This window comes from Carassius carassius, chromosome 27, assembly GCF_963082965.1.
Source record: "Carassius carassius chromosome 27, fCarCar2.1, whole genome shotgun sequence".
In the NCBI taxonomy this organism is placed as follows: Eukaryota; Metazoa; Chordata; class Actinopteri; order Cypriniformes; family Cyprinidae; genus Carassius; species Carassius carassius.
In genome coordinates, this window is record NC_081781.1 from 19864866 (window position 1) to 19883662 (window position 18797).

Genomic DNA, 18797 nt, shown 5'->3' on the forward strand with positions numbered 1-18797 from the left:
GTACAGAAAAAAAGGTGGATGCCATCAAGAGCAGAGCCATAACCGAGATGGAGGCAATGCTCTATGAGACTGACCAGGGCACAGCTGAGTTGGCTGCTTAACTGCCTCAAGATGCAACAACGGTATCACAGCCAGAAGAGCCACTAAGGAAGAAATCCCTGGGCAGCTTCTTTAAAACTGCAGCAACATCTTCCGCCACACTGTCGCAGAGAGAGCTTATTGAAAAACAGTTGTCTGCCTACTTGCAGTCTGTTAATGTTGACAGTGAAGCAAATCCATTGCAGTGGTGGAACAACCATGAGGAAATGTTCCCAAACCTGAAAAATGTGGCAAAAAAATATCTGTGTGTGCCCGCCACCAGTTCCCCATCGGAAATGGTATTTAGTACCAGTGGTAATATAGTTACATGCCATCGAGCATCTCTCAAACCAGACGCCGTTGATAGGCTTGTGTTTTTGGCACAAAACCTCTAAACAACCTGGTATTCCCTGGTTGTTGTTACAAAGGGACAACATAGTATGCACGAAATACAACTACATATTTTTTTACTTTTTATTTGTGCCATATATTTCATGCAGAAGAAACCAAAACTAAAGCTGCAAACTTTTCCATAATGGACCAGATTCACCTTTTGTGAATTGTTTTAGGTTTAGGTATTGTGTTTGAAACCATAGGATTGTTTATTAAAAAAACTAAAAGGAGGGTCATTTTTATAAATACACTTTCTTTTCCAACATTTCCTATTATGCAGCTATTTTTTATTTTACTGATTTTGAAATTACCTGTGACACCCTGCACAAAAGCGCATTATATTTGTTTTAAATATCCCAGTGGCATTATGCACAAAAGGTGCACTTAAATTTAGTGTTGTTTTGAAATGTCATCTTAATGACAACATGCACAAAAGGGAACTTTTTTATTTGTTTTAAATTATTGTAGTGGCATTATGTACAAGAAGTGCACTTTAATTTTGTGTTTTGAAATGCCATGTGAGTTACAGCATGCACAAGCGTGCCCTAATGTCTTGTTTTGAAATGTTGTCTCTGACAATTTTGCACAAAACATGCACTTTCTGTTGACAATTTTATGTTTGCACCACTCACTGTTTAATAAATACTATTGTTAACTTTGACTTAGTTGTGATATCCCCCTTTTTGCATGAAAGTTTAAAATTAGCATATATTAATGCAGTATGAACAAGAATGTTTTGATGTAGACGTATAGAATCATCATACTGGTGTGCATCAAAGTTTTAATTCAAGGCTACGGCAAAATATCGAGATATATATCGCATATCGTGACATGGCCTAAAAATATTGCGGTATTTATAAAAGGCCATATCGCCCAGCCCTACTTTAGATCTAGATATATTGTATAGTGGTATCATTGGCAAAGTGACTCGGGCACAAGTCTGAGAATTTAAAGACAATTATGAGAGTCTAATATTGGTCTGTTTTAGAGCTGAAACAACTAATCGATTTAATCGATTAAAATCAATTATTAAAATAGTTGTCAACTAATTTAGTCATCGATTAGTTGCTAAAAAAAACTTTTATTTGCAGTAAGCGGCTCATTTTGTGCACATTTTAAATCTGCGGTGACCAAAGTGTGGCAGTAATCAGCCACATCAGGTTTTACTCAGCCAGTTCAGCAGGAGAAGTAGCGAATAGCCAATAGCTGGCCCCGTTTTATGTCACGTGCTTCCCGAACTGCGTCTGCTGCATTCAGCGAGATGGTGGAGACAGACGGCAGTGGAGTAAGCTTGAGAAAGAAAGAGAAAGAAAAAGAAAAAAATTGGAAGATAAAACTAATCGAACGAAGTCGAATATTCGTTCTGCTCTAATTATTCGATAAATAAAAATGATATTCGAATTTCGCAAAAAAAAAAAAAAAAAAAGTTCACAAAACCTAATTTGGTCACTTTCTGTGATTCTCCACGGCATATTTGAAGGTGTATGCAAGCAAAAAATAATTAATGAATGAATAAGGGGGCCATTCACATATCGCGCCTAATAACGCATGGAAAAGGCTATGCGCGCCGCTTTCTCCTTCTTTCCAAAGCGCTCGGGCAGAAGCGCTGCTGAGGCTAAGCAACAGTGACGCGCTCTCTCCATGAAGACGTGGAAATTTCAGCAAAGGATAAATGGATTTGCAGCACAAAAAAAAAATCGCTTTCAGTAGCTCTGCTACTAAATTTATTTCAAAATGGCAATCCATATACAGCTATGATCAGCTGTTCCTTCATCTTGGCTGAGCTTTCAACGTTGTTACGGGAAAGGATGAAGCTGAATGTTTAGTTCTTGTCACATGACCTGCGGTGCGCTTGTGGCATTCAGAAAGTTGAGATGTTTTTAACTCGATGCAGTGCGGACGGGCCTGGAAAAAACAGGCGCATCGCACCGCGTCGCTTCCATTATGAGCGCGCATACCGCGCGCCTACATTGGAAATAATGAACTTGAGCATGCAAAAGACGCGATATGTGAATGGCCCATAAGAACTGTGGTCTTCTACAGTACTTCAAATATGCCGTGGAGAATCACAGAAAGTGATCCAAGAACATTGTTGCGGCATCTCTCAAGCAACGAATAAACACCGCTAACTTGGAGAATGCAGTGAAAACTCCTCTTCTCGCGTCTGCCCTAGACCCTCGGCACAAACATCTCAGGTTTCTCGATGAAAACATGAGAGAAGTAAGAAAAAAAAACTTTTTTGAACATTATCAGAACATTTTCCTTGATGCGAGTGGTGTGGATGCAGCCGCCGCCACCAAAAATGAAGAGGATGCAATGTGATGCAAAAGTGGGAACAGTTCTTGCTGGAGCCATGTATTCCATCAGATGAGGATCCCATTCAGTGGTGAAACGAAAACACAAAGCGGTTCACAAAACGTATTCTCTTAGCACACCGTTATTTGTGAGTCCTGCCAACGTCTGTGCAGTCAGAGCACGTTTTTCTCCGCGGCCGGCCTTATTGTTAACAGACTAAGGAGCCGACTTTCCTCCGATCATGTTTACATGCCCGTATTTCTTAACAAGAACATGTGAAACAATAGAAAAAAATATTTGCTGACAGTTTAAAAGTTAAGTGTAAGCTACATTCTGTACAATAGCCTATAATTGCTGCAGGCTGCTTTACGTTTTTTCTTTGTTCACTTTTTTTTTTTTTTTGCTTTTAATCTGTACTTTTGTTTGTTTGCACGCATTGTTAAAGGTTTTCAGCTACAAAACACGATGTGTAATGTTCAAGCTTATTGTGTGTATGCTTGTTCAAAATGACGGAAACAAATGTTGCTGAAAAATAACGTCTGACTCATTAAACGTAATTTAAATAAACGAATATTCGAATATTCGCTTTTTGTGAGCTCAAATATTCGAATGTGATATTTGTGGAAAACGCCCATCCCTAATGGATTTTACTTTAAAATGTGAGTTCCATTCATGTTTCATGCTGCTGGCACTTTATTCGAAGGATTGTTTACAATTTCACAGCATACGCTATAAAGCTGTTTCCCAGGTATAAGTTGTGTGTTTACAGGAAAAAAAGAATAAAATGCAATGTACTGCAAATTTATTCTTCGTGAAAATATTTTCTGAAAGATTCCTTAAACTTTGTACGAGATGTTAAACTACTTTAGGGGCCCTAAGGACTGCCATGGTGAAAACATTATTTGAAATCTCCTTGTGAAATTTGCAAGAGTATTGGTCAGTGTTTTGATTGCAGAAGAGTTTGACAAAGGACTACTAACACATAATAAAACAAAACTCCAGGTATATTTTTGATGAGGATATGACCATGCAAAATGGTTAAAATCTCTAAAAAGTCTATGTTGAATGATAAAGAAAGACCCTTTGTTAATAATTTAATTGGAAAAAATGGGCAAAACTAAAATATAAATATAGTACATAAAGATTAATCGATTAATCGTAAAAATAATCGACAGATAATCGACAGTTAGTTGCAGCCCTCGTCTAGTTTTGTTCCAAGCAAAAGTAAGCCATTCTCAAAAAGCATCAATAAAAATATGACTAGACCCCAAGGTGGAAGACTACTTCATTTCCCAAAATGCATTAACTGGCACCAATTCAGTTCAAATTTACTCCTTAATTTGAAGATCCAGAGGTCCACAGTGGGGAAGAAAAAAATATATTAAAAATCTCATTTAAACCTTTAACACACAAATCTTAAAGTTGAAAAAATTGAAATGGCAAATTAAAATAAAAGCATTTTCATTGGTGAACTTTTGGGCCCCATTTTACGTCAATATTCAAACCGTCTCTCAATTTGAGATTCTGACTGTATTTTTGAGCTACCAAGTGCAAACAGATCTCCACAAAGCCTGTTATGTCTCTTACTCTTTCTATGTCCTTCATTCTTCCTCCCATACATGGACAGGAATACACATTAAATACCCTAATGCACACACACACACACACACACACACACACACTGCTGTCTATATTTGGCTCTGTCTTTAGTTCTGCTTGAGGTAGTGATGGGTCTTTCAGGCAGGCTGGTGGAGTAAATGACCCCTGTTCAGCCCCAGTGGGAGGTAGAGATGTCCAGCGAGCATACTTAATGTGGAAAAAAAATCACTCAGTTAAGAGTGTGATTGAACACATGGACAAAAATCAAAAGACAAGGCTTTGGAAATTGGTCTTAATGAGCACTCCAGAAAGTAAAACTAAAGCCCAAACTGCCATGCTAACATGAGGAACCTGCTCGAACTGAACATAATCACACATTTTATACAGAAACATCAATGAAGGCACATGTAACAAGTAGGGGACCAGACAGACCAATTCTTTGCAAAATATTTATTTTAATGCAAAAAGAATCAACATAAGTATATCATAAATAAGGTAATGCTTTAGGGCTGGGCAGAACACTCAGCATAACATACAGTAGGCCATCAAACACCATGCTGAAGATGATCGTTCAAAACAATGCTACCCTACGAACAGTCTTAGCTGTATTTAACGCTGCATCCAACAAGTCAGGCGTGACCATGCCCCCTCCAGACGGCACCTAAAATCACACACAACCAAACACACACGTACAATGTAGACTCAGACGTCAAACCCCGCCCACCCCCACGAAAATTCCCAAATCCATAAGACAAAAAAAGAAAAATTCATCAAACACACCCGATTACTTTCTAGACACTTATGCTAAAAATATAACATCCATGCAGAAAGAAGAACAATAGATTGAGAAAAACCAATTGGTCCCACTACCATACCTATAAATTATCTCCATCTTAGCAGCCCGGATCCTGAAAATAATTTTAAGTGATAGAGAAAATAGTAGAGAGCAAAGGAAAAGTAGACCCAACCGTAAAGGAATCAACCATTACGCAACCACATTAAAAGCACAATATAAAGCGTCGACCATAATCTCAAACCTCTCAAATCAGATCTCAGATCTCAAATCTTTGGCATGTTAACTATATTTTGGGGCAGGTGTTTAAATTAATTATAATTTGTTTGGACACTAGCATATATGGTTAATTGAGTATTTAACAGATGCATAAAAAATAAAATAAAATGACACTTGGTACTAGTGTTGTCACGGTACCAAAATTTCAGTATTCGGTACCGATACCAGTGAAAATCCACGGTTCTCGGTACCAATTTCGGTACCAAAGCAAAACACAAAAATATGCTAATTAAAAACTTTTTAGCACTAAAAATAAAACCAATGCCATTCTTTATACTTATTTACAACTGTGTTTAAAGTTTTTCTACAAGTTATATAATTATGAAAAACAGTAAAAAAAAACATGAAACAAGTTTCACCCAAATTTAATTTGTCTTTTAATTTATGAAATATAATTTATTATTGTTGGTAAATAAAGGGGATTTGCTATTAAATTTAAAACATGGAAGAAATATTGTGATTTATTTCTTTAAAAAATAAAGTTTTATAAATTTTTTCAACAGTAGTAGCACTATCACATACATTTTACTAAATAATAGTAATATTTCTAGCACAATGCCTTTATGTAAAAATTAACTTTTAGGCCTAATGAATGCATATTTGTCATTTTAACTGAACTTAAGACTGGTGGTGATGCTTAAGATAATTTTGGTCATTGAGGGTTTCTGTAAAAAAATAGTAATAGATCATATCAATTATTATTAAAAGATAATACTACTACTAATTCTACTATCATACTAATGTATATACAATGCACTATGAATTGATGAGCTGCTGGGTTCATGAATATTAATCACGTTGTCTGTGTTCGGTCAAACTGATTTGCTGTAATCAAAACAGGCAAGGTACTAGATCAGCGACAGCCAATGAAATTGCCATTTGCGCATTAGCTCCGCCCACTACCGGAGAAACCGGTATGTCTTCTGCTTGTTCAAAAATGAATATGAATAATTCTAAATGAACTCCATTATTTTGACAGGAGAAGACAACAAAGAATAGGTTACATATATCGTGTCGATTCAGCGTGGTAAGACTCTTGCTCTCTCTCTCTTTGCATGTGTGAGAAACAGCGCTATCAGTAAAGCGACGATGAGTCGTGCACCTTCACAAAGAGTTTACAGAGCATCAAATACAGGTGCGCTGTGCGTCCATTGAGATGAACTGAAAAGTTAGAGAGAACTCTGAAGCTCAGATGCGGAAATTAATGCAAGCGTCATGCGCTTCGGTCTATGTAGTAAACAAACCCGCACGTCTCTGCCATTCATTAATTCACACAGAGACGCGCAGAACACGGATTCATATTTCAAACAACTTTTGCGGCTTAACATTTACAGATACTGGTCCATATGGAGATTTGATTTGATTAATTTATGCTAACTTTGACAAATTCCATGACTGTCCATATTAAAATGTAAGTTTCATTTTCATGACTCGATTTTGAAATTCTGTCCTCGTTTTCTGCTTCGCGGAAATAATAGCGCTGAACCGGGTTTGAACGGGACCTCGGTACTACCGGTACTTAAAGAAACCTGGTACCGTCACATTTAAAAAATTTTAGTACCGACTTGGTACCGAAGAATCGGGTCTTTTGACAACACTACTTGGTACAATATTTCATTTTATTTAAAGGATAGCACGAATGCCCTCCTTAAGCAAAACGTTTTGTTTCAAATTATAAACCCATAGATTCTGAATTGAGGCAAAAGCTGTGTCTGAATCCACACACTACCAGATAATGTGTTGCCTGTGATCATACATGTGAACATCTGCCATGTTGAAATTGTCATTTGACCTACAGTACAACGTCAAGTGCTTTTTACTGGCATTCACAAATATGACACTTCCCTCTTTTTTACTTTCATGGGAAAGTAAAGACATTCAGACAAATGTGAATACATTGCCCATATGTGTTTTAGAGCAACTGTATATCGATGTGCAATGAGTTATCATCTGACACTATCACTGTACTACAAAGCTATTCAACTCCAGTCCTGCAGGATCATTGTCCTGCTGAGTTTAGCTCTAACCCTAACCAAACACACCCCAAACCATTAATCAAGAGGTTTAGAATAACTTGCAAATTACAGGCATTCATTTTAAATTGGGATAGGTACTGCAGGACATTGGGCTTCCAGGTCTGAAACTGAAGAGGACTGTTGACTTTTTTTTGTAAGTATAGGGTCGTGGACTCTACTTGAAACTCCCTGGATCAGGGCCGGGCAACTCTGACCAAGCTAATCAAGTCTTGAGGATTACTAGAAAGCTACAGGCAGGCAAATTGGATCAGGGTTGGAGCTGAACTTTGAGGGAAAGTGGATTTCAAGGGACAGAGTAGCCTCAGCTTCAGACATCATGCAAATGGACCGTTGGCTGAATGTCTGATCTGCATAAGGCACACAAAATTGATAAAACTTTAGGAGTTTCAAAGGTGTCGTCTGATTGATTGGATTACTAGAGATCTTGTATAACAGAGAAATTGTGCCTCAGTGTTTGGTAAACAGCATAGTATAGTGTGAAGTTTTCACATCTGGAAGTAGCATGTGTCCTAGTGCCATATGTCCACAAGAATGTAAAACTGCAGATGTTTCTATGGCGGTGGGGCAAAGCACAAGTACTGCATGTTCCCTCAGGCAGTGAAATCATGCATTATTGCGCAAAGTATTAATGTTGGAAGTGACATCAGACGTTTGAGACCATCAGAAACAGATGACCTCATTGGTACAGTAGGATCTCAATGGGAACAGTGGCGTTCTGAGATGATTCAGAACCTAAACTACACTATTAAGTTAACACATTTCTAACAATTCCATATGGACACCACTTGCCCCTCTGCTGAAAAACAGAAAGAGAGATGAAAAGCGAAAGCGCGTTCCTTTTACACATAGATATATGACAGCCGTGGAGACGACAGTAAAGCACCATCTGTCTTTCATCCTCCATATCCCCCTGTAACCTGGGGACTTTCGACCTCCGCCCCGACCCCTGACTTTTGGCATCACACAACCGTGTCTAAACTCTGAAGCCTGCCATGTGGAGTATCTGGCAGAAGTATGGCTTCTCTGAGTGAGTCAGAGAATAAATTAGAAATTGGAGGCCGATGTGCAGATTTAAACTGTCATTGAATTAAAATATTGATTCAAATGCTGACTGACAAAGGAACAATGCAATTTTATTTTACAATGAAATTTCTCCAATCTCAAGGAAATTTCTGTGAGGAACTATGACTAAAACAAAACACGGAGTAAAAGCACTGCTAATGTCTTTCTTATGAATCACGAGGAATGAGGTTAACAAACGTTCAGCTGGATACTAGAGCACTGAGGTTAGAAGAAGGACCGGACTGTCGTGCTTGCGTGAGTGAGATGACAATGAGATGAGAAGCAGATGTTTGTAGACGCGAGCTTGAGAAACGTGACGTCCATATGAGACCAGACTTCCCCATAATCAAACTCTGACATACAGAAGACCCTGCAGACTACATCATAAAGCTGTCCTATGAGTATCACTTGTCCACAGCTCCCAGTGTGTGACGCAAGAACTGGGACAAATCCCAGGCTCACACAAAGAAACTGATCAGGTCTTCTGAGAAACTCTGGGTTGGTGCTGGTCTAGTAGTGGTCAGATAAAACAATTGTGCTTTTATTTTTTTATCAACCTTGGATGACTTCCTCCTCTGTTGATGAGTGCAGCTGTTAATGGTGACAAATGCAGTAAAGGTCAAGTTCGCAACACAAGATTCAAGTTTGTTGTTTACTGGAGATGATTCTGAACAAGTACTTTAAAGTTCAGGGGCTGCAATATGTCTAAACATTCAAGCAAATATTCTACTTGTGTGGTCTTGAGTGTATGCAGTCATTATCATATATTAGGATAATCTAGCAGCAGGAGATCCAATAATGTGATTTTGAACCCAGCCCAAGAGTTTTTCAGAGTTCATGAGAACGTCCTCCATCTTTTTATTTACCCTAAATGGACCTCAAAAAAGGAATCAACTGACAAGTCATATCATTTTCTGTTTTTTACTTTGGAAATTGTTCTTATTTGTGTGAGGCCCAAATCAGTGTGTGGGAAGACGAGAGAATAGCCTTGTCAAACCAGGGTGACTTTTCACCTCTATTCTGAGCTGAAGCAGAGGGACTGCTGGGAAATTTTGCAAGCAGAAAACGTGTTTTGTTCGGGGCCACCCTGAAAACAGCCGTGAAATTTAGTGTGAAGAGTATAAGCGACCCTTCACAGTCCACAATGACTCACTCACTATCACAGAGAGAGGCCTGATGGCACTACCACAATATCAAGTAAACGTAGTCACAACAGGACAAGTATACAACTAATGTGTCTAAACTGAAATCTGACACGGGGGTCTTATTTCTACTAATTTACTCTGAGAAGCTACAAAACATGAGTGAAAAGAATTAGCTGTGTTTAATAGTATTATGTACAGCAAGATCCAACCTCACTTCAGTTGAATGAATAGGACAAAATATCAGTTGAAATCAAAATGCTATAGCAACAAGTTTGGAAATTTAATTGAAAATGCTTTGAAAATTCAAATTACATTTCTGAATTGGAACTAAATTTAAATGGAGGTAGCACACTGAAACCAGTGTTATTAATGTTCATTAAAACTGTAACTTGCTTCAGTAATTGAAATAAATTAGATGAAATCCTTATTTCAGTTACTTTACGAGGCAAGATTTCAATTATTTTCATAATTTGTTAGTTAATAAGTTACTACAATCAGTGACTAAAACTAATAAAGCAAAATATAATCTGATATATATATATCATCTATATATATATATAAAAAATATATATATAGATGAATTTAAATGATTTATAATTACAATAATGGCATATTTAAAAAAACTGCTATGACCTACAATTAAAGTTTAATTTAAGAAAGTAGATTTCAAATTAGTTGAAATTTAGAGAAAGTAATTATTCAGAAATAACTGCTGAACACTGCAACTGACCAATCAGGATCAGATATTTAAGACACATACAGTAATTACACAAATTAGCTGAGAAAGTATCAATTTGGCATCTTGAGGGGCTATTTTCACAAAACCAGTCTTAAGTAGCACTGTATATTTGTAGCAATAGCCAAAAATACACTGTAACGGTCAAAATTAACCTTTTTTTATGGCAGAAATCATTAGAATATTAAAGTAAAATCTTGTTCCATGAAGATATTTTGTAAATTTCCTACCGTATATGTATCAAAACTTATTTTTAGATTAGTAATATGCATTGCTAAGGATTTCATTTGGACAACTTTAAAGGCGATTTTCTCAATATTTTGATTTCCTCGCACCCTCAGATTCCAGATTTTCATATAGTTTTATCTCAGATAAATATTGTCCAATCTTAACAAACCATACATAAAATGGAGAGCTTATTTATTCAGATGGTTTATTCAGATTATGTATAAATATCAATTTCCAAAAATTGTCCCTTACGACAGGTTTTGTTGTCTAGGGTCACATTTAATCTGAGATGCACTATAGTCCCATTCTTAGTACTTAACCCTCTGGAGTCGATTAACGTATATACGCGTTATGAGGCATTTTCTCCTGATAACCCTGAAAAGAACTTAACATATTCGAAATAAACTAGGATCATAAAATTCAGAGGTGGGTAGTAACGAGTTACATTTACTTCGTTACATTTACTTGAGTAATTTTTTGGGGTAACGAATACTTTTCGGAGTATATTTAAAGATGGGTACTTTATACTCTTACTTGAGTAAATTTTGGGGGAAAAATCTGTACTTTTACTTCGTTACTGTGGGCGACGCTGCTCTCGTTACTTTATCTTAATGCAATAAATGTTATAAATGCTTCAGTTTATTCCAAACGCGTCGTCTACTTTTCTCTGGACAATGAGCGATGCCCATTCGCGAATGATTCATTCTTTTGAGTCAATTCTGTTCAAAGGCTTGATCAAACCAATTGGCAAACGAGTGAATTGGTTCATGAATCAGTTTGAATGAGTCGTTCAGTTCCCTGCCGCACGCGCTGAGCGACTGAAGTGGTTCACTCGGAGTTGTAACGTTTAACATCAGCAGCGTTGAAAACGGGACTATGGAACTGCACTGAATTGAAAGCAAATCTGCAAAGGCTGTTATTTGCTTGCGATGGAGATCCTTATTAGATGAACGCGTGTGCTGTCTACTGTTTAACAGGTAATAACTTGGGCTACACTCGATTACAGTACACGATACCACTGTGACATTAGTTTGTTGTACGTGTGTGGCTTATAACAGAGGGGAGTCAAGTTGAATGCAGCTTCCAAAAGACAAAAAATAGCCGATTAAGATTTTATTAATTTTAATACAATCACACCTGTGCGAGTATGTTCAGCAAGTCATATCATCAGCTGCTAAATTCAGATCTGTGATTGCTTGCTGGCGCTGAGCCAGAGACAGATGTGTTTTTACAGCGCTGCACATTATAACCAATCACACATGATTCTTTTGAGCTTATTAAAGCATTGGCCAATCAAAGGTGTTCCGATGAGTCATCGCTAAAATGCCGGTGCTTCCTTCACTCACTCACTGACTGAATACCTCTTTCTGGCGAATTCTCTCGCAGGAACAACAAAGTGCAGATGTGTGTACGAATCTTTAATTAAGATATTGATTTCACAGTGTTAACAGTTTCAGTGATTTTAATGGGAGTTTCTGAGAGATTGAAATCTAGACTGTCAGTGAAAATGATCTTTAATAATGTGAATGTTATTTGCTCTCTTTCTGAACAATGAAAGATAAGTAGCAATATTGATATCACATGAACTTTCAATGTTAAATTCACATTTAATATAAAGTCAGTCGTATTAAAAATATGTTATGGCATGACACCTATATCTGTTACTTAAGTAAACAGACAGGGTTTTATAATAAATTACATAAATTGGAGTAAAGGCTGATGAAATATATACATTTATACACACACACATACATTACATACATTTTATCTATATATCTAAATAAAAATAGGCTCAGTATATATGACCCAAAGTAACTAGTAACTAACTACTTGAGTAGATTTTTTATCTGATACTCTTTTACTCTTACTCAAGTAACAATTCAAGACTAGTACTTTTACTTTTACTTGAGTAGATATTTCTAGAAGTACTTTTACTTTTACTTGAGTACAGTTTTTGGGTACTCTACCCACCTCTGATAAAATTATATACATTTATTTTGTCCTCACATTCTTTCTTGTAACTCTTCCCTCTCAGTGACACACAGCTGACTGAAAGGCTCATTATGCAGCTCATTATGCAGCTCATTATGCAGGCCTTTGTCTTCTCAGGTGTAAATCACAATGATATTCATGATAGTTGACGCCTACTCTCATATGACTTTTACCAACAAAAAGTGTCTTAGAAAATTTAAATCAATATATTGTTTTCTGTAAGTGAGTAAACAAGATGATTTTCACATAATTTAGAAAGAAAAATTCTAGGCTACAAGCTCCAGTTCTCAAAAATCCCGGGAACCAATGTTCTTTATGTGTTTTATGGCCTTATTCAAGTGATTTAACATTTTTAGTTTTTCACTAACCACGCATAACATTTTTTTTTCTCAAAAACACAATCATGTACATACATGCTGCTCACTTATTATTATAGCCCAGTTTGTGCTGATTACAGTGAGATTAGACTTTACCCATTTAGATGTGTATAAGAAACTGAAAAAAGCACAAATGTCAGGGCATGACAAAACTTCTCCAGGCCCCAAAAATACCCTTAGACTCCAGAGGGTTAATATTACTCATTAGTACTCATTTAAATACTAATAGTATTTAATGGATAAGTGAATTGGGATTCAGTCAGTGACTTGCACCTTTGTGCACATCTGGTAACTGGCTGATATACTTCAGTGTCGAATAGTGAACAACGCCAGATGACTCAGCAATTTTCATTGCTTTGTGGCCATAGAAAATAACATTTGCAGCACTCTGTAATGGATCTGCACTACAAATGAACACACACTCTTTCAAATAATTTTCAGGAATGATGGGATGGTTTTGGTCTAGTGGGACTACGGTTCCTGTAAACGGATCTGCCGTAACTGATCTGTTTCATCCATCGTCTTGCTCAACAGCATGAACCCCAGATATCAAAACTATTGTATCCAGCAGATTTTCCTCGCTGAAAATGTTTTGACAGAATATTTAGCTGTTCACCAGCTCTTTTCATTCAAAATGGCATGTGTCTGATTTATTCACATCTACATCCAGCCAGAACAATGAGATCAACTTTGGCCAGCTTGGACCAGAGAGAGAAACAGAGAATAATCACCAGTAAACCTTCAGAATTTCAGATTGATATAACTCTTCACTGAACCATTACATCAGCTGGATGGTGTTGTAGACCAGTGGTTCCCAAACTTTTCCATTCCACGACCCACCTAGACAAGTGTAATATATTTCACGACCCACCAAAATATTAAAAAAAAAAAAAAAACAACGAGTGAAATTACTTTAAACCTAATCTTACTTAAAATTTTTATGACAGAAATTAAGTATTTAAGAAAAATAACCATTTTATTTTAGAGTACAACTGAAAATTTCACTACAAATTTACAAGTTTTAATTTTTGTTTACTGGCGTTAAAATATGTAGTGTCCATAAAAACGTGAAGCAGGCTCACTCCAGTGAAGTGTGATCTGCGCTGCTGTGTTTTGTTGCATTCATGATCCTTCCGTGTGTGTCGGCGAGAACGGAGCACAATCCAACACTTTTTTAGAAAAGCATAAGAAGCAAAGCAGAACTATCTAAAACAGTTTGGAGATTAAAATAATTGTGAAATAGGTAAAAAAAGACCGATTGAACCTTTTAATGACATTGCTCTGAGACCTTCAAAACACGCAACGCACACGGACTTAATTGCAATTTGAAAATCACACTAAGGATATTGCAGTTCATTATTAATGTTGGTGGGCTATATCGTTGTGATGAGTGGGTTCCCAGTTCCCGCCTCCTTCTTCCTGTGATTGTGAAGATTTTAATGTTTTACACTGGTGCCGAAGCCAGGGAGGAAGGAGGGGCGCGCTGCCGAAGATCCTTCGCCGCTGGGGTGAATCCGCAGTGCCATCGAGCAGGGCGAAGGAGTCTGCCGCCGAGGGTGCTCGATGTGGTGGGCTGGAGTGAGTTGCCGGGGGGGGGGGGGGGGGGGCGAACTCACTCCAGCCCACCGCCTCGATGACTCCTTCGTGGAAAGAGGTGGGAACCGGCGGACAATCAAACAAAGTTTTAATAACCAAATAAACACAAAACAGCGCGACAGCCCCTCTCGGATGACTGCCGTGCACAAATAAAAAACAAACACAAAATAAAACCCAGGCCTGGTCCTCTCTCGTCCTTCACTGTCATCGCTCCTCTTTTGTATCTTTCCGATCTCCTCCGTGGTTCTTGAGACCGGTGAGTGTTGCTCATTTCCCAATCACTCCACCGGCCTAGCTCTGTTCCCATGGCACTAGGCCCCGCCCCACTCGTCACATTCGTGCAGCCCTAGACTGAACTGTGTTAGTGTCTGTGTGTCATTGAAACGCAAAATTAGCTGCAGCCAAGTGACTTTGTGCGACCCACCTTGTTCCATTCCGTGACCCACGAGTGGGTCGCGACCCACAGTTTGAAAACCCCTGTTGTAGACAACCGAGATACAGAGGAAACAAAACATACACTGGTTCTGACAGCGTCCTTACTAGACATGACCAGATAAAATGACGAGTTGTAAAAGCATGCATTTCCCCCATAACCAGCAACAGCTTATATGCTAAAATCCTTGCATATTTGTCTGTACATTTTGTGAAAGAAAACATATCTGACGCCAGTGTGGGAGAGTGAGCTTGCTTAGTAGTAAATCGCAGGTTTTAACTTTATCTACTGTACGTGAGAAACTACCTACTCAGAAGTTTCAGATAAAAAGCACGCAGCACATTAATAAATCATGATTCAAAGGGTAACCATCATCAATCTGTTGGGCAACATCCAAAAGCAAAACATTAACACTTTTGTAATGAATTTGGTCTATATGTGGAAAGGCTCTACTGTATGTGTGTATACATTACCAGCAGCGTAATGATAAAAAGCAGTTTTCTGTGTTTACATAATAGCACAATAATTCATGAGAATTGAAGTTTTGCTTTGATATGACGACAGAAAAGCTTTTTTACTCAAGTGAAGCTGAAATATTATTCATAATGAAAGTGTTGTGTTAATAATAAAATAAAAAATGCGAAATAGAAGCATTAAAAGGAAAGGTTTGAGAATCCACTCTGTAGAGTTGGGGACAATTCAATTTATTTGAATCTACGTAATAAAAATACCAAAAATCTTGCTGTTTTTTTACAGGTTCACAAGCTCTGTTTTTTTACTGTGGAAGAGAGTATGATGATGAAAAAGGTGACTGACAGATAAATCTGGGGAGTGACTTCACAAGAGATAATGTGCAAGAGAGAGGCCAGGAGGTCTCAGAGGGCGAGAGAAAGAGCAAACGAGGAGTGACAGGATAACAGCAGACGAGGAAGGAGGGAAGAGCGTGAATGTGAGTGTCAGTGAGGAGTTCAGTTCCTCTGATGCCATCTGACCTCTAATACCATCGACATGTGTTCACTGTGTTCATGCTAATGCTGGGAGCAGTTACTCAGCAATGCATAGGCATCCATGTCTCTCTTTCTAACATGCACATACTCTGGATTCAGATATTCATAATGTAAATTAAACAAACATTTTTAATTCAATTATCTAATTGTAATTAAATATTTGTAAAAAGTTATTACATTTACATTAAATGTTCATTTAAATCAGGAAATATCATTAGCACATCAAATGTTCTCATTTATAATGCAAATTAAATACATAGTTTAAATTCATTTAATTGCAATTAAATATTTACTAAAATAAAGAAATGGCATATAAATGCAATTTAAAAATTAAAATTAGTTTTACAGGGACAATGCTAATAAGGACATGCTAATATAGAGGACCAACACTTCAAAAACACATAAATAAAGGACTATTACATAGACTTACTATCCAAATAAATAATAAATGCATAAATACAATTAATAAATACATGATACAATTGTATTTTAGTTTTGATTTATTCATAAATGTATCTTATTAATGTATTTATTTGTTCATTAAAATACTGTGGATTCAGAGATTCATAATGAAAACTAAATAAATATTTTAAAAATTATATTATTATATAGTATTTTTTAATAAAGTGATTACATTTAAATGTTAATTTAAATAAGAAGAAATATCTGTAGGACACATAAATATATGATTAAATAAACATACATCAAGCCATTAGAATCCCTAATAATAATGTATTACATTCACTTTTTCACTTAAAAAGCATAATTGTTGAATACAATTTTTAAAAAATGTAATATATTTTCCCATTTGACTATGTATTTATTAACTTTGTGCAGTATACGCCTATCTATCTATCTATCTATCTATCTATCTATCTATCATTTACTCATTTATTTAATATTTTTGCAGATTTGGTTCTATAAAAGGACCAAAATGGTTGATACGAAATTAACGCTAATATGTAAAAGAAAAAGAAAATGCCAGTCTTAGTCTCAGACTTCTGAACCCCATAGAGAACATGAACACAAGACTTTATAACGTACTTATCTGGCACACAGTTACATATGACCTCACCTTGATGTAATTTTACTAGTGACAGCTAGATATACCCAAACAGACAATTTGTCTTTTTTGACATTAAAATATGCTGTTTCGGGAAAAAGGCAAACGAGACAGGGGAGAGCTAGAGAACCTCCCTAATCGTCTGCCGCTGATGAGTTCCAGAACATTTCTGTGTGATTCTGACTACATGAGACCAGCGTGTATTTATGTGTGTTAAGTTGTGCACATCACGCAAAGACTCATCTTTACACCATCATTAGTCACAGATTCCAAACATGCTTCGTCTCATTACTGGAAAACGACACATGTTGTGTCCATGACAGTACCAGACCCAGTACAGAGATGGATTTGGAGCTCCTCACTAATGACTATAACACTAATGTAGCATGAATGAGGACTCTTGACCAGCTGGACAAAGCCCATTTCATTCCTCACAAAGCAGCAACATCTCCTGAATGACATTTTGCAACAAACAAAGCAAGCTGAAGATATATCGAAAAACAGCTGAGCATGGACAACATTTCTAGCAACACAGAAACAAATTCTGAAATATTTAAAAAGGCCCAGGCTAAGACAAACCATGTGCTTGACTCATTCAAACTAATGGCTTTCAAGGCTCAAAAACAGCTATAATAATCTGTCCATTAATGAGATATTAGCTTATTTCAACTTGGCAATGATTATCAAACATAAGCCGCTTACATCTTTTCCAGTTGCAGAGAAAAGGTCGCGTGGCTTTATCGATTATTAGCATTAGCAAGATCCAGCATTTGTTGTTGTTTGTCGTGTTTAGAATGTATCATAATATTACATGCTTACCTTCATTTCGCTCCTGGAGCATCCTTATATATTCCTATCATTCATCCAGACTTTAGACTTAGAGTTAGGCCTAAGGTAAAACCTTGCTGCTCATAGGTTACTCTTTCAGAGCTCAAGAGATTTAAAGGGAAAGTTCACCTAAAATAAACTAATAGGTTACTAATAATAATAATAATAGATTTTTTTTTTTTAAATCCACTCTTGTGTATTTTGTGAATTTTGAGTGTATGTAAAATAGGTCATATTATGTAACCACACTGTGACATATAGTTACACTATAAAAGCATAAAGCTGCAACACCAATGTAACATATATTGTAAAGCAGCAACTTAGGATTACTTATTGTATATGAACATTTATTGAACGTACAGATGAAATTATTAAAAAATATACAGACACAATTTAAAGTAAAATATTTTGTTCCATTGACATAGGCATTTATTATTATTATTATTATTATTATTATTATTATTATTATAAGATAACAATTAAGGAGAATAAAAAACAAAATTGTTTAGAATAAAGTTGCAATTATGAAAAAATATTATAAATTATAAAAGTATTTATGAGCTATAAGATTACAATTCTTAAAATAAATATGCAGTCACAATTAAAAACAAAAACAAAATGTAAAATATTAAGACACAAGCATGTGATTTAAAAGCCTTACAAAAAAATAAATAAATAAAAATTACAAAAAAAAATAAAGCTGTATAAAGTTGGCAAATCAAGTTTCAAACTTGAGACAAAGGGAAAATGTATAAAAATAAATACAAATAAATGTATTTTACAATTAAGAAAAATTAAATTAAATTCTAATTAGGAAAATAAAGACATAATTATGAGAAATAGTCACAATAAAAATA

General features: G+C 36.3%; 1 long non-coding RNA gene across 1 annotated transcript in view; it reads right to left on the reverse strand.

The window, feature by feature from the left end:
• The window catches only part of LOC132106970 (uncharacterized), a 79921-nt gene extending 61889 nt beyond the window's left edge, over positions 1-18032 (reverse strand). Inside the window, exon 1 of the long non-coding RNA XR_009424213.1 lies at positions 17932-18032. This is a non-coding gene — a long non-coding RNA (uncharacterized LOC132106970). The remainder of the gene's footprint in view (positions 1-17931) is intronic.
• Between the last annotated feature and the right edge of the window lie 765 nt (positions 18033-18797).